This window comes from Canis lupus, chromosome 15 (assembly GCF_011100685.1).
Source record: "Canis lupus familiaris isolate Mischka breed German Shepherd chromosome 15, alternate assembly UU_Cfam_GSD_1.0, whole genome shotgun sequence".
Classification (NCBI taxonomy): Eukaryota; Metazoa; Chordata; class Mammalia; order Carnivora; family Canidae; genus Canis; species Canis lupus.
Window position 1 is genome coordinate 20,189,825 of NC_049236.1, and position 26,233 is coordinate 20,216,057.

General features: G+C 38.3%; 1 long non-coding RNA gene across 7 annotated transcripts in view; it reads left to right on the plus strand.

The window, feature by feature from the left end:
* LOC119877029 overlaps nucleotides 1-26,233 on the plus strand; it is a 183,235-nt gene that overhangs the window by 134,726 nt on the left and 22,276 nt on the right. Inside the window, exons 4-7 of one of the 7 annotated variants that reach the window (XR_005370380.1) lie at nucleotides 7,650-7,714; nucleotides 11,984-12,017; nucleotides 13,061-13,107; nucleotides 15,289-20,599. This is a non-coding gene — a long non-coding RNA (uncharacterized LOC119877029). Of the gene's footprint in view, nucleotides 1-7,649; nucleotides 7,715-11,983; nucleotides 12,018-13,060; nucleotides 13,108-14,920; nucleotides 15,200-15,288; nucleotides 20,600-26,233 lie in introns of those variants that run through there. The other 6 variants (XR_005370383.1, XR_005370379.1, XR_005370382.1 and 3 more) reach the window with 6 other exon arrangements.

A 26,233-nucleotide genomic window follows, 5' to 3' on the forward strand; every position in this document is an offset into this window, starting at 1 on the left:
AATAAACATTTGTGAAGAGCCTGGGTCTTTTAAATGATATCTTGTTCTTTTGAGAGAAGCATGAAATACACATACAGATGAGTGTATAACTTATTAATCACACTGAATATATTTTTCAGTGAGTTTCTTTCGGGTGCTTCTTTTCCATTTTTTATTCTTTGTCGTCTACTTCCTTGTTTTTAGAAATTATATGTCCTCTGGCTAATCATTTAGTGGTTAAAACACACGTTTAATTGTGGTAAAATGATGTGACATTCATCATTGTAATGATCTTAAAGTACATTCAGTGGGATTAATTACGTTCACAATCTACAGCTGGCCCACATTGCACACAATGTGCAATTGGAACTATAGGGTTCCAGAAATTTTTACACCCCAGATGGAAACTTTGTCCCCATTAAGCAGTCATTCCCAATTCCCTTCTCCCCCCAGCCCCTGCAACCACAAATCAACTTTCTGCCTCTATGGATTAGCCTGTTACGGACATTTCATGTAAAGGGAATCATACAGTGTGTGGTCCTTTATGTCCGGCTTGTTCCATTGAGTGTAATGTTTTCAAGGTGCATCCACATTGTAGCACGTTATCAGGAGCATGCTAATTCTCTTAATGGCTGAATAACAGTCTATGGAATGGACATTTCACATTTTGTTTATTCATTTATCTGGCAATAGACATTTGAGCTGTTTTTACCTTTTGGCTATGTTGGAAATAGAACTACTATAAACATTCTTGTGCAAGTTTTTGTTTGAACACCTATATTTAATTCTTTGGGGTATATACCTATGAGGGAAATTACTGGATCCTGTGGTAATTCCATGCTTAACTTTTTGAGGAAGCACCAAGTTGATTTCCACAACACTGTCATTTTACATTTTTACTAGCAATGTGCAAGGATTCCAGATTTTCCACAGCCTTGTACAAACTTGCTATCTTCATCTTCCTTTTCCTATTTTGTAAAGATTTATTTGAGAGAGAGCACCTGTGAGTAGGGGGAGGAGCAGAAGGAGGGACTCTTCAAGCAGCCTCCTCGCTGAGTGTGGAGCCCAACTCTCTCCCACAAGTGATGAGATCATCATCTAAGTTTCTACCAAGAGTTGGCCGCTTAACTGACTGAGCTACCCAGGCACCCCTTCTTTTTTTTTTTTTTTTAAATGGCCATCCCAGTGGATTTCTCCTATCACATACTGCAAGCAGTCTCACAGTGTACTTTCCATTTGCATGTCCTTAATGACTAATGCCATTTAGAATCTTTTCATGTCCTTGGCTATTTGGATATCTGTGTTGGAGAAATTTCCATTTTTGAATTGGGATCGTCTTCTTGCTGTCGATTTGTGAGAGTTCTTTATAAACTCTTGATACTAGACCCTTATCAGATATATGATTTGCAAATATTTTCTCCCAGTCTCTGAATTGTCTTTTCACTTTCTTTATAGTGTCCTTTGATGCATTAAAGTTTTTTATTTTTATGAAATCCAGTTTATCTATTTTTCTTTCATTGCCTGTACTTCTGGTGTCATATTTAAGAAACCATTGCCAAAAAATTACTAGTCAAGAAGATTAAAAAAGAAGAAGAAAAAGATTTTCCTATTCTCTTCTAAGAGTTTTATTGTGGTCGACCTTAAATTTTGATCTTTAACCCATCTTGAGTTAGTTTTTGTACATAGTATAAGGCAAAGATCCAACATCATTCTTTTACATGGCATGTTTTGCCAGACTTTTAGTGTTTCAGGGGAGAGATGGTTCCTGGAGATCCCTACTCTGCTATATTTGCTTGTATCACCCTACCCTATATATTTTAACATACATATTTAATTTTACAAAGTCTAAAAGATTTCACCTTTCTCTCAAAAATATATTTTAAAAATACCATCATTTTAATTGCCTTCTGCCTTTATAGGCTATTTTCCCCATTATTTAGTTCTTAGCTGCTTATAAATCTTCCATAATAATGATGATTATGGGGCAGCCCAGGTAGCTCAGCGGTTTAGTGCCGCCTTTGCCCCAGGGTGTGATCCTGGAGACCCAGGATCAAGTCCCACATCAGGCTCCCTGCATGGAGCCTGCTTCTCCCTCTGCCTGTGTCTCTGCCTCTCTCTCTCTCTCTCTCTCTCTCTCTCAGTGTCTCTCATGAATAAATAAATAGAATCTTAAAAAAAATAATGATGATTATGATAATGGCAATGAAGATGACAATGACTGTTGCTGTTTTATAAAGCAATGCTTAAATAAATTTTCTTATTCATCAAGATATCTCCCCACTATTCCACTGTAAATCACAAAGCCTCCAAATCTTCATTGCCAGTGTGGTAGCCATTAGTCACATACGGCTATCAAACACTTGAAATGTAGTAAGAGGGAGAAATTCAATGTTGTTTCAAGTTTAGTTAATTTGCATTTAAATTTAAAAAAAAAAAAAAGGAGTTGAGGGGCACCTGGGTGGTTCAGTCAAGTTGGGCATCTGACTTTGGCTCAGTTCATGATTCCAGGGTCCTGGGATCAAGCCCTGCATCGGGCTCCCTGCTCAGTGAGGAGTCTGCTTCTCCCTCTTCATCTGTCTGCCTCTGCTTATGCTCTCTCCTCTGTCAAATAAATAAATAAAATCTTTTAAAAAATAAAAATTTTAAAAAGGAGTGGAAAATAGTTTTCTGTTAAATATAAACGTCTTATTTTCATAGGACTACATTTTACTTTAAATGTTAGCATTGCAGCTTCAATGTGTTATAAGTATAAAATACACACACTGGATTTCAAAGACTTATGAAAAAATAAATGTAAACTATCTTATCAGTAATTTTTTATATTGATTACATGTTAAAATGATAATTTTAATACAGTTGGCTAAATAAACTATTATTAAAATTAATTTCACCTGTTTTTAATTATCATAATGTGGCTACTAGAAAATATAGGATTATATATATGCTTCTATTGATAGCACTGTTCCAATCAATGTGATTTTCATCTCTGATATATATATATAAAACTTAGAATTTCCCTTCCTGAAGATCTTTAGGTGATAAACTCTCTGTTTTGTCTAAAAATGTCTATTTCACTTACCTAACTCAAAGATAGTTTCTTGGGGTGCCTGGGTGGTTCAGTTAGTTAAGCGACTGCCTTCAGTTCTGGTCCTGATCTCAGGGTCCTGAGATTGAGCCTCACATCAGGCTCTCTGCTCAGTGGCGAGTCTGCTTCTCTGTCTCCCTCTGTAATCTCTCTAGCTCTCATTCTCTCTCCAATAAATAAATAAAATCTTAAACAACAACAAAAGACACCCAAAGATAGTCTCTCTGGGTGTAGAACACTGAGTTGATATTTATTTACGTTGCTATTTCTAAGTTGATATATTGTTCTACTGTCTTCTGGCTTGTGCGGTTGCCTTTGGCAAATGTACATTCACCCAATCACCTGTGTTTATTATCCTCTGGATGCTTTTAAGCTCTCCTTTAAGTTGGTGTTCTCCTGTGGTGGGTCTAGATGTAGATTTCTTTTTATTTATCCTACTTGGAAGATATTGGGTTTCTTTGAACTGAGGCTTTGTGTTTTTCCAGTAATTCTGGAAATTCCAAGGCATTATCTCTTTAAAGAGATCCTCTCTCCCATTGTTTCTATTTTCCCCTTTTGTAACTCTAAATAGATGTACATGTGACCATCTCTTTCTAGACTTTATATGTTTTCACTTCTCATCATAGTTCTTGTCTCTTTATCTTTCCTGGCTACATGCTGTTAATGTATTGTTTAATCAACATTTTTTTTTGAATTTTATTTATTTATGATAGTCACAGAGAGAGAGAGAGAGGCAGAGACACAGGCAGAGGGAGAAGCAGGCTCCATGCACCGGGAGCCCGATGTGGGATTCGATCCCGGGTCTCCAGGATCGCACCCTGGGCCAAAGGCAGGCGCCAAACCGCTGCGCCACCCAGGGATCCCAACATTGAGTATTTTTATTTCAACTATTGTATATTTTACTTGCAGAGGTGCTGTTAGGTTCTTTTTGGTCATTCTTTGCTCATATATTGAAGCTTCTCATTAAATTCTTTACATATGTTAATTATAATATTTTCTATATTCGAACATTGTCAATGTCTGATCTCTGTGGGTTTGTTTTTGGCAACTGTTATTTCTACTTGCTTTCATTCATGGTACTTTTACTTTTTTAAAATGTATTTTATGACATTTCAATGTAAACTGCATTATTCCTAGGTCTTCATCTTTAGGAATTTTTTGAAACCCATGTTGAAGGTAAGATCCTCAAGGAGGATTCTTACTTCCTTTTGCCAGTAACTTGGAGGATTTTGTTAACCCAGAACCACTTTCATTTTTCCATTTAGGTATTTTTTTTCAATCATATAAGTAGTATGAATTTGCAACAAAATCTGCATGTATATTGGCTTATGGATACACATTTTTAGGAGAGGATTTTTTTCCTCCTCCACCAAATGCAAAGGCTGAATTAGGGAAACGTCCTGGATTTCCCCTTCTACGTGATGGGTTTATTTCTAATTCATTATTATACCGAAGGGGTAGCCTTGAGGGGGTTGGTGTTGCGGTTTAAGAACCTTTATTAGGTTCCTAATTAAGGTGGGCCCAACACTCCAACTTTTGTTTTCTCTTGTACAAGGGTCTCATGTAGACATTTAAATGAAACCTCAAGATCTCCAGGGAGGCAGCAGAAATCCTTAGGGCAATAGCCAGCTTTGGTGTCATTTTTCCTTTTAGGATTTCAATTTTCAGTGCATTTGAAGGACCTGCAGATTCTTTGCTTTTGTGATAGTGCAATGATGTGCTAAAAATATTTTCTTTATATGGTATACAGCATTTTAATTCTTTCAATTAATGGATCATTCGCTGTATTTTGTCTGTCATAATGTTAGAAAATGATCTTTTGTTCCTTTCTCATAGTTCTCGTTCCATCTTTTATTTCTCATGTATTTTTAACATAATTATTTTATAGTTTGTGTCCACTGATTCTGATATCTGAATTTTTTGACAGTCTGTTTCTCCATATTGTGCTATTATTGTCTCTATTGACCTGTGTTCATGGGACTCTTGTTTTCTCACGTGTTTTGTAAGTTGGGATTGTGAAGTCATGGTTAGTGGGGCTTTATATATGGGAATCTTGTGAGTGAGGCATTCCTTCTGCAAGATTATTTTCTTCTTTTAGGTAGCTCAGCCATTTTCCAATCTGGGACTATTTTAAGTTTTGTTGATTTGGGGTTCCTGGGACTGTACATGTACTATAAAATCAAATGCTAAACTCACATGAAGGCAGGCCTATAGTTATTAATTATTTGACAGCCATGTTATACTCCTATTCAGAGCTCAGGATGGGATTCATACATTTTCTTGCCTTCTTTTGCCAGTAGTAGAAAGTCTTGGTTTGTATCTTGTTTCCTTGAGGATAAAGCCTTCCCACCTTTGTGCATTGGTCCCAAATGCAAGTCCCTCTTGGCTAGTGCCCAAGGCCTTGCTTGCTTCCTTAGCAAGCTGGTTTCAAGATCAGGAGGGACTCCAAGATCAGCCATAGTTTTTTGGGGGTGTTTTTTGTTCTTTTTTTTTTTTTTTTTTTTTTAAGATTTTATGTATTTATTCATGAGAGAGAGAGAGAGAAAAGCAGAGACACAGGCAGAGGGAGAAGCAGGCTTTATGCAGGGAGCCTGACATGAGACTCGATCCCGGGACTCCAGGATCATGCCCTAGGCCAAAGGCAGGCACTAAACCACTGAGCCACCCAGGGATCCCCTCAGCCATAGTTTTAGCATCAGGCCATATTACCACTCTGCTTTCCAGCAACCTGGTCTTTGGGACTTTCTAATTCCCTTCTATTTCTCACTGTTGATTTGTTTTCTCCTTCTAAATTTGTACTTGACAGAGATTTATTTGTTTCGTTATTTTGACCCAAGAATCAACTCCTAGACTTTTTTAAAAATTCCATTGTTTTGCTGTATTCTGACATTAAAACTTTATTTTTTTATCCTGCTTTTCATTATTTTGTTTTGTTTTTGTTTTGTTATTGTTCTTTGTTTTTCTTATTAATTATTCCCATACTTTTACTTGTAAGCTTTCCCACACATTCTGTTTTGGATTTCTTTTGTTGGCATATATTGGATCTTCACTTAGCATATGTCTTATATCTTTAAGTTAACAACTAGTGGAATTAAAATGTGATGCAGACCTTTCAAGTAGCTAAAGAAAAAAATAATTAAAACATAGTTTATGTTATGAAAGATTTAAAAAGTAAGAAAAAGGGATCATAATACCTACTTTTATTAAAGGGAAAAAAAGGAATTATCATCCACCAATTATGGAAAAGGGAGTGTTTTGAATCTTTATTTAGTATAGAAGTTAAATTACTTACACATAGTTATAACTGATAGATTTCATGCTTTCTGTTTTTTCTTTTTGCTATTTCCTTGTTACTTATTTTGTGTTATGATTTTTGTGATTTAAACTAGTATGTATTTAGACTATATTTTGTGACCAAGACAAGAATAGGAACATTTTTTAGAAATATTCTTCTGTAAGAAATAAAGATTTTTACATAACTAACTATATAATTAATTGTATTATTCCTCCATATGTTATTTTCTCTCTTTTTGAATTCATCAAAGACAGAAAAAGATATGTTAAAGTCTCCCACAAAAATTATATTTTTGTCTTTCTCCTTGTTTTACAACTAGTTTCTGGTGTGTGTGTGTGTGTGTGTGTGTGTGTATGCGTGTGTTTATGTGTGTTTGGGACCATACTGTGCAGTCTGTTAAGGTTCATGATTTTTATATCTTTCTTTATTAATATTGTACTGTTTGATTTTTAAATCTTGAATTGCTGGGATGCCTCAGTGGCTTAGTGGTTAAGCGCCTGCCTTCAGCCCAGGGCATGATCCTGGAGTCCCGGGATCAGTCCCACATTGGGCTCCCTGCATGGACCCTGCTTCTCTCTCTGCCAATGTTTCTGCCTCTCTCTGTGTGTCTCTCATGAATAAATAAATAAAATTGAAAAAAAAAATCTTGAATTGCATAGTACTTTACCCCCCAAAATATTCAACCCATATTTATAACCAATTATAAATGTCAAAAGTAAGGTATCTTTTTTATATTTTTTTATGTAAAATGAGGAACTTAACCCCACCTTTACCAGCTTTCATTCATTCAATAAAAAAATACCTCTTGAACACCTATGATGATTCCGTAGGCACTGTTTAAGTTGTGAAAAATAAGAATAAAAATCCCTATCATTTTGGAACTTAATTCTAGTGGGGAGAGATGGATAATAAACAATAAGTGAGTAAGTAAATGACTATATTTCATTGAGTCAAAGAAGTACTTTTTTTTTTTCACAATTTAGCATCTTTGAAATCAGGATGCCTTTTGCAACTAGTGATATATCATGTCCAATTGACTGCTTTCTTGGATAGGATATTTATGTCTTACATTGAATAAAATATTGTAGTTTATTCAATAGTGATAAATGCTATGGGAAAAAAGAAGGTGGAAAAAGGGGATGGACATTTCTGGAGAAGTGTTATATTTTTAAGTAGGATGATCAAGGATGCCTTGAGCAGAGACCTAAAGGAAATGAGAGAGTGAGTAGAAACACTGTGTGCAGTTGTGCAGGCCATACACTGCTTCACTTTTATGATTGCCATTCATAGGGATTATGTGAAGAGCCTTATAGCCATGTTCCATGCCTATGGAGGGAGCCATTTGGATATCAAGGGTAAGTGGGGTCCAGGTAAGAGTACATCATATACAAGGGTATTGATGCTGGAGGGCCCCTGGCATGTTCAAGGCATAGGGTGAGTGTGGGGAACAGTAATAGGGGATGTCGAAGAGTCAGTAGGGGCCAACTTTTATAGAGTCATAGAGCCATAGGGGGACTTTTTTATAAAAAAGATTTTATTTATTTATTTATGAGAGACACAGGCAGAGGGAGAAACAGGCTCCCTGCAGGGAGCCCGATGTGGGACTTGATCCTGGGACTCCAGGATCACGCCCTGAGCCAAAGGCAGACATTCAACCACTGAGCCACCCAGGCATCTGGGGAACTTTGACTTCTACCCTGAGTGTGATGGGAAACAATTTGAAAATATGGAAAAGGCAACTGATAACATCTGACTTACATTTTTAAAAGGACCACACTGACTACAGTGTTGAGAAGAGATTACAAAATGGGACAAAACAGGATATGATGAGATGGGTTAATAGGCCTGTTGCAATAATCCAGGTGTGAGAGGAAGGTGCCTTGGTGGAGGAGGTGGCTAGTGGTCAGGGCCTGGGTATATTCTGGAGGTATGTAAGACCAATAGCAGATGGATTAAATATGAGTGGGGTATGAGTCAAGAGAGGTGTCAAGATGTTTCCAAGTTTCGGGGGCCTACGCAATTGTTCTCACTTCTCTGTTTATATAATCTAGACTTTAAAACCCAAATTATACATATAAAATTACTTTTTAATAACACATATTTTTATTAAAGTACTACCACTGATATTTATATTCAGTTTTCTAATAAAATTTATTGTGCTTACAAACACTAAGTTAAAATGATTTTAGTTCCTAACTGCTTTATTATCATTCTTGGTTACTAGATATTGAGTTATTATTTGAACTATCTCCATATCTGACTTCTGTCCATAATATTCTGCTCTGTATTTTGGCATGAACAATTTCCAGCTCAATATGAGATAGGACATGTAGACAGTGAGAACAAGGACAATGACATTTTGATTTCCTGACCACCCATATGGTAGAGAGATAGTTGCTTGATTTTCTGCTTGGTATAAACTATTGTTTCTGAACCAGGGGAATGACAAAAGATGGAAAGGTGTCATTTGCCTACTTGTAAGGAGGCAGCCCTGCCTTTTTCTGCTGGTGTAACAGGAATAAGTCACTAATTAGATCTCTCAGTGTGGTTTCATTGGCCTTACAGTGAATAAATTTCCCTGAGTGATTATCAGGACTTGTTTTTGTCTCGTTCCATACTTTCACATCATCTAGTGGGCTGGTGGTGCCATGTGTGCCAAGGATGGTTTAGTAGACATTATTTTAAGCTGGAATTCAGAGGCTTTACATTAAAACTAATTTAACAAGCTGCCTTAATTGAAGAAGGCACCAGCTGAAAATAACTCAACTTGTTAAAGGGACTTTATCTTTATTGAACTAGCAGGGTTTTGTTTTGTTTAAAAGATTTTTACTTATTTATTCATAAGAGAGACAGAGACATAGGCAGAGGGAGAAGCAGGCTCCCTATAGGGAGTCTGATGTGGGACTTGATCCCAGGACCCCAGGATCACACCCTGAGCCAAAGGCAGGCACTCAATCACTGAGCCACCCAGGCGCCCACAGGGTTTTGACTTTTATCAAAATGGCACTTTTATCTTCATATATAATTATTACATGGAACATTTGTGAGGAATTATGTCTTGTGTGACATCATATATTACACCTTACTCCTTTCTCCTAAATAGGCATTCAATTTGTGTTTCCTTGAGCAGAATTTGAAAGCAAAGTCACTCCCATAAATGTAAAGACCACATCTTGATCCTGATGGAAGTGTATTGCTTTCACATAGACACAGAGAATTAAGAATTTTATTCAGGAATTTAGGAAGGTAACATTCGAACAGTGTGATAATGTGGTTCATAGTCAACACCCTTCTCTGCCTCGCTTGTTCTGTGCATTGTCATGTTAAGATATATTTATAGAACCTGCCTATATCTGAGCTCCTTGAGCGTTTAAGTGGAACAGCAAGAAACATTGGCTTTGCCCGCACCCTAGAATGCCATCTCTAAGAATACAGCTTTTATAGTACACGCATAGGAATAGTCAGTTCCTATATATTTCTGTACGCATTTTTTATTCCTAAATTATATATGGGAATGCAGTAAGTATTCTGGTCTGAGTCTTTACAGACAAAATAATATTGTCTCTTTTTAAATGTTGGACACGGCTAGTGCCAGCCCACCAGGAAGGCCTGCAAGCCTAGCCATCTGTCAGCAGAAGGAAAGAAGTGTTACCAACTGAAAGATAAATGGTCTTTGACTGAAAGGAGTTTTCCTTAGGATATCCTAGTCATCTTTTGTGAGTTTTGCTTCATTGAACGATAAAACCAAAGCCTGCTCAAACATGGCTTCATGATTCTGCAATGAAAATTTCCTCTTGTGGGTGGTTGTTGGTTATCAACATTCCACTGAATTATATATATATTTTTTCCACTGAATTATATTTTAACTTAAGTTTTATGGGATTGGGAAAATGGTACTTGTGTACCTAGTATTGTTGTTGCCAGAATAACTTTAAGAAAAAATTTTAATATTTGATGGTAATTACAAATAGTCCATGTTAACTTTAAAATAGCCACTCATCCAGAGGATATGAACAGTGGAAGTAGAGGTTTTTTGTTTTTGTTTTTGTTTTGGTCTCTGAGAATATTTATTCAAAAACAGGGATTGAAAAAACTGTACAGAGTGTCTGCTGCTGAGAATTCGGCCCCTGCCTCCATGCCACTCCCCCAGCTGCCCAGCAGGGTCCCTTCTTTGGGTTGCCCTCTGCCAAGCCCTGCAGGTCCATTCCAGTCAAAAGGGTATCGGTGGAAGCAGCAGGAATCTGCAGGGAGGTGGGGAGAGAAGCACGGCTCCCAGCCACCCCCCAGCCCTCCTCCCTGATCCCCACGGTGGGGCAGTAGGCTGAGATATGAACAGTGGAAGTAGGGCTGGGATAACATCAATTTATTTTTCTTTGTTCTTCGCCAGGAAGGCATATGTGGTTGAGAACTTGGATGGGAGGTGAAGTTTTAGGTCATTCTGAGAAAGTGTTCTCTTGACTGAACAATGTTACTACGAATACAAGCGTTATTTTTATGCACCTTCCATGTTTAAGGCCCTCTTCTGCATATTATGAGAACTAAAACAACAAATCTTAGTACAGTAGGAAAAAAGGTCATATTTTAGACAAACTATAGTAGAAAATAGGATTAATTTGCATTGCTATTCCTGTCTGGTTGCTAAAGAGGTTATTTTTATTTTGTGGAATTGTGGGGACTAACGTTTTCTAGTCTTTATGGATTTTCTCAAACAAAAACAAAAGCTAAATATAGTGTTATAAATCCTTCAATTGCTTTTATCTTTATTGTGTCCTCTAAGCAATATACATAGTCTTTCCTAAATATCTTTTAACCTGTGTAATTTTGGGGAGATTAAAAAGTTGTAAAATTTCAATGTTACATTTCAAATGCTTAAAGTCTAATAAATAACTGGATTAATGAGAACACTGTGTGCTATTGGACACAGTGTGGCTTACTCTCTTTTGTCAAGTGATTCTGCAATCGTTTCAATTAGACTATAGCTTCTAAACAACAGAATTTATAAGAATAAACTGTATTTACTGTCGGGAAGCATTGAGGTGAGGTACATGCTTAGAAAAAGAAGGCCACTCGTTTTTCTTGTTCTTCAGTCCTAGTCTCTGTTGCTGCTGTTTCTGTTATAGCCTTGTAACCTGCTCAGGTGGAGAAGCCACAGCTGCCCAGCTGTGCTAAATAATCTCCAGAATAGGGGATCCCTGGGTGGCTCAGTGGTTTAGCACTGCCTTCAGCCCAGGGCATGATCCTGGAGATCTAGGATCAAGTTCCACGTTGGGCTCCCCACATGGAGTCTGCTTCTCCCTCTGTCTGGGTCTCTGCCTCTCTTTCTCTCTGTCTCTGTCTCTCATGAGTAAAGGTTTTAAAACCTTTAAAAAATAAAAATAAAAAATAATAATCTCCAGAATTAATTCTCCGTGGACAATACAGAGCCTATCATTATGGCCTTCTTTTAGGAAAGCCTATACTACAGAGACCCACTCACAAAGCAATCTTACAGATCATTATTCACACTATGCAGGATTTGGGGTCGGGGAATTTACAAAGGGAGTTCTCCTGAGATTCCTGTAAAAATCAATCTCCCATATGCAATAAAACACAAATTGACTGCCACTATTTTTTTTTTTTTTTAGGGGGGCAGAATTTTCAGCAGGACTTACCAAGAAAGTAAGTAAATTGAATTCTTTCTAAGCATTTTTAGGAAAGGAATATTGACTGTCACTAAAGAGATCCTCAAATTGTTATTCTTTATAATTTTATGCCTTTCAGATCTTGGGCAGGGATTTTAAGTCCAGATATTAAATATTTATTAATATGCATTCCTCTGTTGAATTGCTTCCATTATCACCAAAGGATGGGTTTTGGTCCAGGAAAGTGATTGTTACAGCTTTTTAGTGAAATGACTTACCAGTTTATAATGTGAAAAGAAGAAACCTGTAGAATATTGGGTGGCTACTTTTGTAAACATTACTGGCCTTACTGCACCCTAAATCGTAACTGCCTTTATTTTTTGTGCTCAGGGGCTTGCGTATGTATATGTAGTTACTAGAGCAGGGATTTAAATGCTATATTTTCTCAGTTAAAAAGAATAAGGGTAGGGGATTTTTCTATCTAAGACTTTAATATTGACATCAGTGAAGGATGCACAGGAATGTGAGGTATAGAATTGGGTCTTTTAATAGCAGTTGCTGGATTGCAATGCTGTTTCAAGCCAGGTTCAAATCTCTTTTAAGGCAAAAGAAGATGTTTACCTTAAAAAGCTAAGGCACAGGAGCTCAATTGGAGACTGTTTGCTGCACAAACAAACGCTAATGTAATGGAATGTTATTTGCGTCAGTCTATTCCTAAATACATTAATTTTCTCTTTTGCTATTCCAAATGTTCAATTAGATTCTTCAGTCTTCCCCCACCCCCTGCCAGGAGCATACTTGAACATAGAATTAGTTCCATCTGAAACAAGACTATTAACCTGTTATTTCTTGGGCTGCATTTGTATATTTTATATACCAGTTTACAATGATTCAATAATGAATTTCAAATCATGACATAAAGTAATACTATTAACGCACTGAAATATGAAGTTCAATGAGTGCTGATTTTTAAACCAGGATTATCTTTTAATTATCTTTCAACTTAGCTTTTTCTAATTATAAACTTTTACAGCACATTCTTATTCTATATCTATTTTCATATTTATTTATGCTACTAAGAAGAAACTGCACAAAATGAAAAAAATGGATTTAACATAAAAATCCAGGTAGGGCTATGCAAATTGGAGATATCATAAAACAGCATAAATGTGTATCTTTTGTATAGAGCTAATGGCAGGAAGTTAGGATTTTATTGTGCTTTTATTTTATGAATTAATGGACATTGTTATTTGAATTTTGGAGAATGCTTACTACTTTTTTTTGAAATGTTCATTTTCTGCAATATGTTCTATATTAAGAATTAACAGATTTATGTGGCACTAAAGGAGTAAAAAAATAACATAATGAAGAGCTATCTATCATTGAAATAAACTCTCCTTTTTGCGAGCTCATATTGGAAAATCTGAGATAGAGTGATATAAACAATATCTATAAGCCCTAAATTTATTATAGAAATGATGAGCTATCATTTTTATGGAATCAAAATCAAAGGCCAAGAAGGGATGGCTTAAGGCCATCACAATCAGGGCCACTGCCTCATACGCCGGCCGGTTTAGACAGTTGGTGAACTCAATTCCTTTCTTTAGTCATTACTGGAGATAACCCTAAGATTCTTATTTATATATAAACAAAGAAAAACATCTTCTTATAATTTAGCTATAGAAGATAAATTTATAACAGTAAAGCCTGTAAGTATATATATGTTATCACTTAAAGCAAAAATACCTATTAAGATTAAAAATAGGTATTTTTAATAATAATTTTAATAGGTAAGAATAGGTGAATCTCATTTGGATTCTGAGTCAATCAACCAGGTCTGAAAGGACACTTCTGAGATACAGGGAAAATTAAACATAGATTAGAATACAGCCAATATTAAAAATTGTATTAATTTTGTTGGATGTACTAATAAAATAGTGATTTTTTTAAAAATCCTTATCTATTAGAGGTAAATATTGATGTATTTCTAGAAGAAATGACGTGGTGTTTGGGATTTGCTTTAAAATACTCCAGAAAAAGATTTGGAAGAAAGTTGAGAAGAAAAACAGGAGAAAGCTGTTGGTTTTCAAAGTTGAGCAGAAACACTTGAAATCTTCCATACAAAAAAGTTGGAGAAAAAAAGCATTCATGTCAGAATGTACACATTGGGGAGTCCCTGGGTTGCTCAGTGGTTTAGCGCCTGCCTTTGGCCCAGGGCGTGATCTTGGAGTCCCAGGATCGAGTCCCACGTCAGGCTCTCTGCGTGGAGCCTGCTTCTCCTTCTGCCTGTGTCTCTGCCTCTCTCTCTGTCTCTCTCTCTGTCTTTCATGAATAAATAAATAAAATCTTTGTAAAAAAAAGAAAATTATAAAAAAAAAGAATGTACACATTGAAGGGAGTGTTACCTTCAAAGTAGTCATCTTGGAAGGTTGTGCGCTTATTAAATACTTATTCCAATAGTGACAACACTAGCTAAAATAGCTCTGAAATACAGCTTTTGAAAGTGTGCTCACGACAGTAGAATTGTCAGCATGTGGACCGCGTGGCCCACGTTAGGATTTCGGTTTCCGGGTGGAGCAAGGCAAGGTGGGGAATCCTCTGTCAGCAAACACACTGCATCCAAAGGTAAGAGGAAAATTTTAAGTTAGAGGCTTGTTTTGAAAAGGAATAGTTCAGACATTGGAGAAGTCATTGCTACCTTGCAGTTCAAAAAAAAGCAGAGGTGGAATCAAGTTCTGGATTCAAAATCTGCGAGTCGGGAGGAGTAGGGTGGAGATTGAGATAAAGTTGGGGAACACTGTGCAATTCCAACAAGCAAGCCATCTAGTGTTATTAGATAATTGCGAACACCAGTGGGTGTTTGTGGCTCTAGCAGGTGTGCTGGGGGCTGGGGGGTGAGCAGAGGGGCCGCAGAGGAAAGCCATCGCTCCTGTCCCCCAGGGCCACCCCTCACTCTGGAGCCCGGGGCACCTCACCCCTTTGGGTCATCTCCTTCTAATCACCGGACTCAGCTCGGAATGCCTGTTGTGGACTTTCTCAGAGCAGATAGACCCGAAGTCCTGAAGCTTTGCCAGTCTGCACAGTAGTCCGAAGAACGTGTCCTGGGTCCTGGGTCCTGAAGGCAATTCCAAAGTGAGGGTTTGTGAAAGACTGGAAAATAGAATCCTCACAATAAACATCCAGCTTCCTTTCTTAAAGAGCACAAAATGTGTTTGCCTAATAGGAAAATTCCATTATGTTTTCTAAAATTTAGCCGTATCGTTAGTTGTCGCCCGTAATTGTTATTCATTGCTGTTTCTACTGTAAAGGTGTTAAGATTGAGCAGCAGAGCATGATGCCCGAATTCGAGAGGGAGAGAGAGACCTTTGCTTCGAACAGCCGGACCATTCTTTGGTCCTAGAACACCTGACTCTGCATCAGTTCCTGTGAGGAGCAGCACCACCCCATCTAACCGGTTCCCATATTCATTATTAATCATTCTAAGTGTCATCTGCTTTGCCATATAGCACAGCGGGGGAGCCCCTTACCTGATCAGCGGGGGGAGCACCTTACCTGATCAGCGGGGGGAGCACCTTACCTGATCAGTGGGGGAAGCACCTTACCCGATCTTGGCGAACAGAGCAAATGTAGTCACTTCTTTCCTTCCCCCGGACCTCTGACCACCTTGCCAGGCAGAGGTGAGGGTGCAGCTGGTAAACCAAGAGCTTACGCGGACCCACATCTCTATTCACACATCAGGCAGATGGACGAGAGCTGTTAAGACTGCAGTGTAGACAAATCATTGCCCAGATGCCCTTGATCCTACAGGTCTCTTCTCCGCCACCACCTCTGTGAACTGGAGCCTGCTTTGCCAGTGGCACTACCCTGGGGAGAGGAGGGAGGAAGACACTATTAGCAAATGTTGCTGCTTCTTTTCTTTTGTGTGTTTCTCACAGTCCTATTGTACACCTGACATCTGACACAATGAATGCATTATCAAATCATTAGTCCCCATCCAATGCGAGGCACCAAATCTGCAGTCAGTCAGTGCTGTAGAGATCCAGAGAAGCAGTTAAGTGTTAATGGATTTGCTTTAGGCATTTTACAACCTATTGGTCCTAATTAGACTGAGCAAGGGTTGCTATAGACAACCTGGAAATTTAAATAATGCATTTATTCTGATATATTCTTCCTAAACATGTCAGCAAGAATGTAAGAAAAAAAGAGAGAGAGAGAGTAGAGAGAGAAATCACCAAAGAGTGGAGAGATGAAGCAAAAATTTTACTTTTCAAAACCTAGAGCCTAAACCTCACTGAGTTATTGTGTATAGTTGATGATGTGGCTTAGCAAATCTTAAAATGGCAGCCTGAGTATAACACATTCCAGAAGCTTACACCAAGTGTCACCTAAACAATGTGGTTGCAAAAGAAATTTGAATTGATCACTAGAAACACAAAGCTAAATTGTAGAAAAGCACAGATTCTTCAGACGAAGAACAGGGATGGGATCTGAACCCAGCATGGGTCCTAGTGGTGTTAAGCCTGAAGAAGTAAGAGCAAGAGGGGTCACTTATTATACGAACTTTAATGAGCTGTCTTGCGGCAGCAACAGTGGAGGTCCTTTGAAGTACCCAGAACCCTCAGAAGACAACATTTGGAGAGACATACAGACATTTGCAATAATCAATAGCAACAGTGGCAAAAGCATTAATTAAAGCTGCTGCAGTTTTTTGCAACTCAAGGAGGTTGAGATTTCTGATAATTGTAGTACAGTAAATGGAATAAGGAAACCAAAGCTCTTTGTCTCATATGCAGGCCAATTTTCCATGCACAATCAAATTTTGCTTCTTATATTCCCTACCAGCTGCTCTAAACCCACTGAGGATTCGGAAGTCATGATACAATATTAGTAAGAAAATTAGAGTGGTAGCAAATCACAAGTTTTCGGAGCAACACAATAGGAGGTCAGTTCATATTAAATATCCACAGCCTGTGTGCACACACTCCATTTCCTAGGAGACTCTAAGCAAAATACCGCCTTCAGGGATATACACTTAGTAGCTTTTGCATAACAATAACCAAGATGCAGATCCCAGCTAATGAAATTCTGATGCTGAAGAAGGGCCCCCAAGGCTCAGAACAGAGGCCTGGAGGAAAAAAGGGATAAACTCCTTATTTAAAAAGTAAACAGTCAGTCTCCTTTATTTATTCATTTAACATATATTTATTGCAGGCCTTCTTCCTATCACTTTGGTTAGGCCCTGGAGCTGTCTTGGTGAGAAAATACAGACTCTGGCCCTGACCTCAAGGAGTTTAAACCTAAAGGGAGACAGATTTCATGAAACATTCACATAAATGTATATTTACAAACTGTGCAGTTGCTTTGAAGTAAAGGTACCCGGTGGTATAAAAGCATCTAACAGAAGACACTGACCTTGGCCATGGAGGGTATACAGGGAATATGAGGGATGACCAGGAATTCTAAGAGGAGAGAAATTCAAAAGAGCTCTTGTTTCAAGGGAAAGCATGTGCCAAGAGCCTGTGGCCTGAAGGGACACAATGCTTTCAAGAAATGAAGAGAGAAGGAACATTTGGTGGGCAGAGGGCAAAGAGCAAGATGCGAAATGAAGTAGAGACACATAGGCAGACACTAGACCATGCAGGCCACAGGAACTTTTTTTACCCTGTAAAGCAATGGGAAACCATTGGAATTTACATGGACAGCTGTCATGAGCCTTTTAAGTGATCACTCTGGATAAAGTGTGAAGAATGGGATGGAAGAAGTCAAGAAGTAGTCAAGTAGACAGTGGCTCAAGAAAGAGGATGGCTGTTTGGACAAGGATGATAATGAAGGACGTGGAGAGCCATGAACAATTCATGGAAAGATATTTAGGAAGTGAAATAGAAATTAAATTTTAAATATGGGTGGTAGGAAATGAGAAGGAGGTGTTGAAGATGAATCCTAGACTCTGATCTCCCTAATAGGGTAGATAAGGTATAATTTCCTTGAATAGAGAACCCTGGAAAAATAGCTGGTTTATTACAAGGTCACTACAAGTTTATTACAAATACATTGAGTTTGAGGATAACTGATGCTCATAAGTGGCTTTTGAGCATCAAAAAGTCCTATTTGTGACTCTTATTGGATTATTTGGGTATGTAAGTTTGTGTGTCATTGATAGGACACTGGTAATTGAAATCATGGGTGCGCATGAAATCATCAATAGAAAGAGCAGACAGTAAAAAAAGAATATGGCTATGACTAAGTCTAGGGAAATTGTAGTATTTAATATGGTGGCTCTCAAAATGTGATCCCCAGAGCAGCAGTATCGGAATCAACAATCATCTATTGGAAATGCAAACAGACATCCTGAATCAAAAACTCTGGAGGTGGTGCTCAGCAACATGCCCCAAAACACGTCTTCAGATGTTTCTGATGCATGCTCAAGTTTGAAAACCACTAATAATGGAAGGGTGGAGGAGACCTGTCTGTAAAGATTACTGACATTGAGCTGCTTGCCAGTCGGTAAAAGAGAAACCAAGGGAGTCCTTAGGAAAAGGGAGGAAAATATTTCAAAGAGAAGACAAAAGTCAACAGAATCAAATGTAGTTGGGAGATCAAGTGAAATGGTGGTCACTTCTGACTTTAGAGAAAATTATTTCCATCAAGGACTGGGATGAAAATATACTGGAAGGATCCTGAGGAATGAGTGAGAGGGGAAAAAAGGAGATAAGTATAGACAACTCTTCTTTTTAAACTTTGAATAGACTGAATCTGGAGGAGAGAGTGGAGATATGTTGTAAAATATTAGTGTCCTGAGCATGTTTTAATGCTGAATGATAAGATCAGCTTGAGAGAGAATGCAGGAGACAAATGTGGTAACTCAGCAGTGAGGGTTCTTGGGAAGGCAGAGGGTGTGGGTTGCAAAGCCCAAATGGAAAGACTATATTAGATCCGCTCTCTTGTAGCTGAAGGATGAGTGGGGACTCTGTGTCATACCATTCTCCTCCTTGCTTATTGCTTACTGTGCTCAAGCCACATGGATTTTTTTTTTATTCCTGAATATGTAGTAAGTTCGTCCTTCTTCAATCGTATCTCAAATGTCACCTCCTCAGAGAAGTTTCCCTTGACACTGTATCTTATGTTGTCATCCTCTATTACCATCTCCGATCACAGCCTAATCCTTGACCCTATCTCTTACACTTTATGGCACTTTTCTGTCTCTGAAGGTATCATAGGTTTGTGCCCACTGTCAGGTAACTCCCGGGACAGACAGACTTTGCCCTGTCCATAGGTATAGCTCTAGGGTTTAGCACAGTACCTGGAGTGTGGCAGGCATTCTATAAACATTTCTTGAAGAAAAGAATAAGAAAAGGGGTGCAGATGATCTATCTGTATATTCGATAGACGTGGGTAGAAGGGTTTCTTGCTACTAGATCTTATTTTCTCTTCAAGTAATGTCAGGAGACATTGGATGAGTGGAGGACGTTGATTGAGGATGTTGATTTGCTGAAGAGTGGGAACTAGTTCCAGCTAGTCCAGAAGCTGAGAGGGTAAACCATATGGATCCAGAGAGAATTCCAGGTGGGGTTGAGAATCAGTTTGGGGACGATAACCATGACGTGGAATGGCACACATAGCTCTGCTGAGTGACTTTCTCCAGTGATATTCGGATAAATGGAGACGACATGGAAAAGGCAGATGGTTGGGACATCAGGGCTGGTGTTTTCCAGGTGGTACAGCAAAGCTCCAGAGGAGCAGGAGACTGTAGAGGATTAGCAAGAATGTTACTGAGAACCATTCACTTCAGGGCCTCGCCCAGTGAAGGGGTCATGGCAGGAATAGTTGAGCAAGAAACACGAAAGTTTGGAAAGTTGTGACCGAAGATCAAGATGCCTGAATTAGACATGTTCGGAGTCATGCTTCCCTGATGACAGGAAGAATGTGTGGTTGAGGTGAATGTGGAAGAAGTCATTAGAAAGGAGGTTCCGTGGATTTAGGTTTTCACATCCACAATCTTTCAAGGGCCTGAAATGTCTTACAAACCAACCAGATAGTTCAAATCTTAATGTAAAATTCTTAACTAAAAATAAAAACAGGTGAAAACCGCCTTACTGCAGTGGTCCTATGCTGTTTTTGCGTGGGTCTTAAAGTTGCATCTCTAAATTATGAATAATAAAGTAAAACCTCATTAGCTCATCCGCTAATTAAGAATTAGTGATAATTTGGTTAGCGGGGCTGATACTTGGTTTCATTAGTGAAAGAGCTGTAGAGTAAGAAATGGATTTGTATATTGATTCTGTCGCTTTTCTGAGTGTGTGTATTGGCCTTGGGCTAGGTTCTTAATCCTACTGAGCCTCTGCCTTTGCAAAAAGGAGGAAAAATTAAATGTCTCGCAGCATTATTGTGAGGCTTAAATGAGAACATGTGTGTCAAAGTGTCTATACGTGATAGTTCTCATACAACTGGAAGGCCTTATAATCTACGGAGAAGACATTTGCTATGGAAACAACATTGTAAAAACACTTCAACCAAATGCTTATCTTTCCCACAATTTTTAGACCCTCTTAGAAACACTATTTACAAATAATACATAAAATTACAAATTTAAAGTGGACCAAAAATAACTGCCCTGTTTGTCAGCTGTACCTGAAATTAATGAAAACATATGTATTAAAAATAATTTATGATCCTGATTTTTCCTGATGTCAGAGGCTTTTTTTCTCAAAATATAAACTTATTTTGTTATTTTAAAATATGGCAATTCCAGTGCCATGACTGTGGGTGTGTGGATAAGGGAAGTGGGGAGGTGGGTATATATGGATACCATACCTATAACTTCTGTAACTTTTTTCTTTTCACATCAAAGTTGATATCATAATTTTTATTCTCATCTGGACTCATTCAATTGTGGGAGCATCAATTTCATATATCAATAAATAGAATGATCAATACAACCTGTCTACTAAAATCTGCAATCTGACCAGTTATTTCAAATCATAATATGAGATACTTAACTGAAAACGAGAACACAGCATTCTTATATAGACATAAATTTTTAATTGCATTTTTGTAGTAGTTTTTTTTTTTTTTAATTTTTAGGGAGACATGCATTGGCCCAAACCCTAATATTTGGTGTTGTGAACAGAAAGAGGCAAATGCAAAAAAAAATAAAAATAAATTTTAAAAAAAGAAAGAGGCAAATGCAAAAGGGAATTTATTATTTTGTCGAGAGATGAGAACAAACCTTTCATTTTTACAATACGATCGGATTACAAAATAACTCCAAATTTTCTATTTACTGACTTGACAACATCTCATACCTCCCCAACACCCTTTCTAGTTGGTGACTCAATGGGGGTATAATTGAAAGCAGACTAATTACTCCGATGTATGAAAAATTACATCTGTATCTCCTCTTCAACGTGTGTTGTCTAGGCACTGTCAAATGAAGATGCCACTTGAAAGTTTGCATGAATATTTGTTTTGATTACTTACATCCAGGTTGTCTCAAACTATTAAGAGCAGGAAGCTGTTTTTTTCCACATCAACTCACTAAAGTCTGAGCTCACCTATCCATCAAGTGAAAATGGTATTTAATTGGCGGCTGCTGAGAAAGTTCAAAGAAAAGTCATCAATACAATTTCCCATGCTGTAGCTGGTTTCTGAATTAAACTTGCCAGGATGCCAGCAAATGTGAACCAATTTTCAGTAAACATTCTGTTATTTTAAAATCCTTGGTAAGGAAATTCTTAATATATGTTTTTTCCTCCACTTGTTTTGAGAAATATCTCACTCAGGAACAATACAAATCATTGTACTGTAGGTAGAAATAAGGGAAGTAGAATATTTAAATGTTGTCAGAAGGGAAAAACAGGTCAAACACAATAATATTTGTAACAATGATACGTGGGGGTTTTTTTCCTTTCAAGTTGAATACAAAGTAGGAAATATAATTAGGTGAAATAGGTTAGTTTCTGATTAATGCTGTCTTGTGATTTAAAAGAAAAAGAAAAAATAGTGATTTGAATTCTCTTCCATGTTTTTCCATCTTGTTTGGGAAGATCCCAGAAGCCAGATTCTGGCCATGTTGCTTTTTACAGAGAAAGCATCCTACCCCCAGAAGTCAAAGCTGACAGCACGTCGAGGTCATATATGGGTGTATGTCACCCACCAAGTAGCACTAACTCGTGTTCCAAAGTATCAGTGACAGTTGGTTACTGTCGACCAGGCCATGACCAGGAATGGATGCCTCAGAGACCGCCTGCCCAGTTAAGTGCATTGGTGTCAAGGCAGGGCAAGGCCAAGATACAGAAATCCCAGTAGTATCAGGCACTGTGCCTCCTTGTCATTGCTTGACTCACCACACCCCCCTCCTCATACTTTGATTTTCAGGCACATGCAATTTCTTTGTTACTCAAACAGTGGTGTATCTGGAAACAAAGAGTGGGGTTGGGGACAGAGGAACAACCACTATCCCTGAACACATCTCCAAGAGCAGTGCCTTTTCAGACCATAATGGGGGGAAGAAGTTTGAAGAGTGGCCCACCTTTGGTAGCCCCTGACTACAACTATGATTCAAAGGGGCCATTCGTTCTTCCACTGTCTCTTCCCAGGCTGTCCACATGCCTTTCATTTTACAAATTTAAAGTGGACCCAAAATAAATGCCCTATTTGTCAAATGTACCTGAAATTTTCTCTTGTCTCTTGAATAACTCTTACTCAGACTTCAGCCTCAGTTAAACGTCACTTCCAATAGGAAGCCACCCCCATCTCCCCCGATCTGGGCTCCGTACTTCTTTTCCATGTATCCATTGCCCCACTCCAGACAGTTCAGTGTTCATTACAATGTTTTATGACAGCCTGTTGACTGGATCTCTCACTAAACCACATGCTCCCGTCCACCAAGAAGAGGCTGTAAAACAATCAGAAGCATTATTTGGGGTCTTTAGGGAATGCAATCTGGGAGACACAAGGTGGGCCAGAACGGTAAGTGTGCTCTGAATTCCAAGTGAGGGAGTGCAGGCTTATAAAGGCAAAACTCACAAGGTTACATCACTTGTTTTGCAGGAATTATGATTGATGCTGACAGAGTTAAACTGGCTAATATGTGATTGGCTGTTTAGCCAACAGGTGTTACATTATCTCCCAATCAGTCCCAAGTAGGAAGATGTCTGCCAAAAAGTTGTTGAAGTGCAATTGACAAGTTGTAATTGGCAAAAGTCAAGCATCCAGTGTTTCAAAAATTGACAAAGGATGGACACCTGGGTGGCTCAGTGGTTGAGCGTCTGCCTTTGGCCCAGGGCATGATCTGGGGATCCGGGATCGAGTCCCACATTGGACTCCCTGCATGGAGCCTGCTTCTCCCTCTGCCTGTGTCTCTGCCTCTCTCTCTTGCTGTGTCTTTCATGAATAAATAAATAAAAATCTTTAAAAAGAAAAAAAAATTGAAAAAGAAGCTACAGATAGGCCTGGCTTCCTCAATATCCTCCAGACCCTATTTTGAATGACTCTCTTAGCAATACTTACTTCACTTTGGAAACTTTTTTCACACTCTTCAGGGGAAAAAGCCCTTATTTGTCTGACATTCCCAGTGTTTGACATCCCTACTAGAAAGTAATAGGCATGCAATAAATATTTGTTAAATGGATGAATGAATGAGTGATCTGCAATACCATATATACCATCTAACCTGGGTTTGAAATACAGCTCTGTTTTAATTTTGAAGTCACAGGAGCATAGATAAAACATCAGAGCTGCAATGGCAGGGGAAAGCCGTGTGTTTTGTTTTGGTCTAGCCATCTATTAGGAGACCTTAAAATGGGACTTTATAGATTGAGCTCAGACTGATTAAAAATATCTATGTGATGACTTGGTTATTATTTATACAAGAGAAGCATGTGCATGAATGATGGTATAAGTTAGTATTTATGCAGTTCCAATTTTCCACAAATATCAAGTATCTGTGGCAATGAGCATAAGTTTTGAAACTGAGAAAAAGTTTTTTTTTTTTTCAAGTCTGAAATAAATAGGGCACCAACAAAGCCACCTGAGGATGCCTTGCTGCTTGTGTAAAAGGAAGTGGGAGACACATTCTAGATGTCTTTAAGGCAAGGCAGGAGAAATTCCTGCTGAGGATCAAGTTTGGACTTAAATATGATGGCTGAAAATAAATGTTGGCAAAACTCAGAGAGGCTAATAGTCATGGATTTAGGCATCCCTGGCAGGCCACCGGCAGAGGTTTGAGTATCAACTTTGAAGGGAGTAAAATGGTTTTATTTTAATAGTTTAATACCTTGTCAAACAATGACTTTTAGGCAAAGGAACATTTTCATATTTCACTATAATCTCAATACGTCTGTTGAACTGAAATTTCTCCATCATGTTAATTTTACTACCTAGCTCTTTAATATACCACCATGTTTGTCATCACTGCTTTTGGTTTGGCCTCCTTTATCTCTTTTACCTAGACCACTGGGTAGCCTTCTGATTGGCTCTTGTTTGATTCTATTTTTTTCATTCTTCAATAAATTTGTTACATTCATTGATGTAATCATCTAAAGCAGGAATTGGCAAACTCTTTCAATAAAGGGCCTGACAGTAAGTATTTTAGACCATGGGCCACATGATCTCTGTTGCATCTGTTCAACCAGGCTGTTGTAGTGTGTAAGCAGCTATAGACAATACATAAATGAATGAATGAACATGGCTGTGTTCCAACAAAATGTTTCTTATGGATGCTGAATTTTATATCATTTTCATGGGTCACAAAGTATTATTATTCTTCTGGTCCTTTCCAGCCATTTAAAAATGTAAGAAAATGTCTTGCTTATGGGTCATAGAGAAACAAGAAGTGAGCAGCCTTTTGCCAGCCCCTGTTGCAAAGCAAATTTAATTGTAACTTCTCCACTTTCTACCTTTAGGTCCTTCCTCTTATTACAGTTAATTAATTCACCTGCTGTGACAGGGGGCCACTATACATTGGTTTACACTGGATTAAAGTTGACATTTATTTTTGTGTACCAGTCCAAGTGTAAATAGGCCAGGGCACGTGTAGCAACGTCTCTCTGGAGCTGGAGACCCAGGCATCTTCAATCTAGTTGCTTCCATTCTCAATGTGTGCTCTCATCTGCACGGTCCAATTTGCTTCATCATCACCCATTCCCATTCCCATGAGAAGGAGAAATAGGGAAGGAGAGGGCAAGATTCCAAATTGCACACGTTACTTTTGCTTACTTCCTGTTGGCTGGGCCTTGGTCACATGGCCACATCTAGTTATTGAGAGAAGCTGGCAAGTGCATTCTTTATTCTTTGCATTGATGTGTCTAGTTTAAATTGTGGATGCTAATACTATGGGATGGAAGAAGGACTATATGGGGGGGGGGGGTAGCGGTATCTGTTCTCTCTCCATGTATTCTAAGAGAATACCCTGGCTTTACTATTCTGGCTCCATTTCCCATTCCAGTCCAGTTTTCCATCACTTCCTGGTTTGAGTCTGGGTTCCAGTTTTATACAATATCTAGTAATTCTCAGAGCCAAGGCTCCTTCCTGCTTTTGCCAAAGTTCTCTTCTTTGCCTGGAGTGTACTCCCTGCTTCCTTTCCACCTGGTAAAATGCCTAATTCTTTCCAAGACTTCAGATGTTGCTTTTTCTGGTAATTCTTTTACTAAATTTCATTTCATATTGCATTGTTCCTTGCTAGAATATGAGCTGCCTGAGGGCAATATTTTGTTTCATCTTTGTATTCCTACTACTTATCACTGAGAAAAATCTCAATCTGTATTTACTGAATGAATAAATGACAGGACACTTTCGTCAGGCAATATTAAGCTAGATTTTACTGGCTGTCAGGAGTCTTTTTGATTGTGTGAAATGGAAAGGAAGGAGGATTGGTTGGGGTCCTCTGGTTGGAAGGAAACAAGATTCAGTCTCAAAAATTTAAATAAAGCAGAGCTTATAAAAAATATACTAAAGCACTCATAAAACCAAAAGACATGCTTACCAAAACAACCAGGCCTAAGGGTGAGAAAGAAGCAAAGGCACATGGGAGACGGGAGAGTTCTAACAACCAATGCCCTCACTCCTGGGGGAGAGGGGATGACTGGCCTAACTTGAATCAAAGACCACGTTGTGGGTAAGATATGGAGAAATATTGTCAGTGATAGTTTCAAGAAAGCATGGAATGGATAAGGGGAAGTTCCTTAAAGAAAGGGATTCTTTGCCTCCCCAGAACAACAACAGCAACAGCAACAGCAAAATAGGGGACTATCAGAA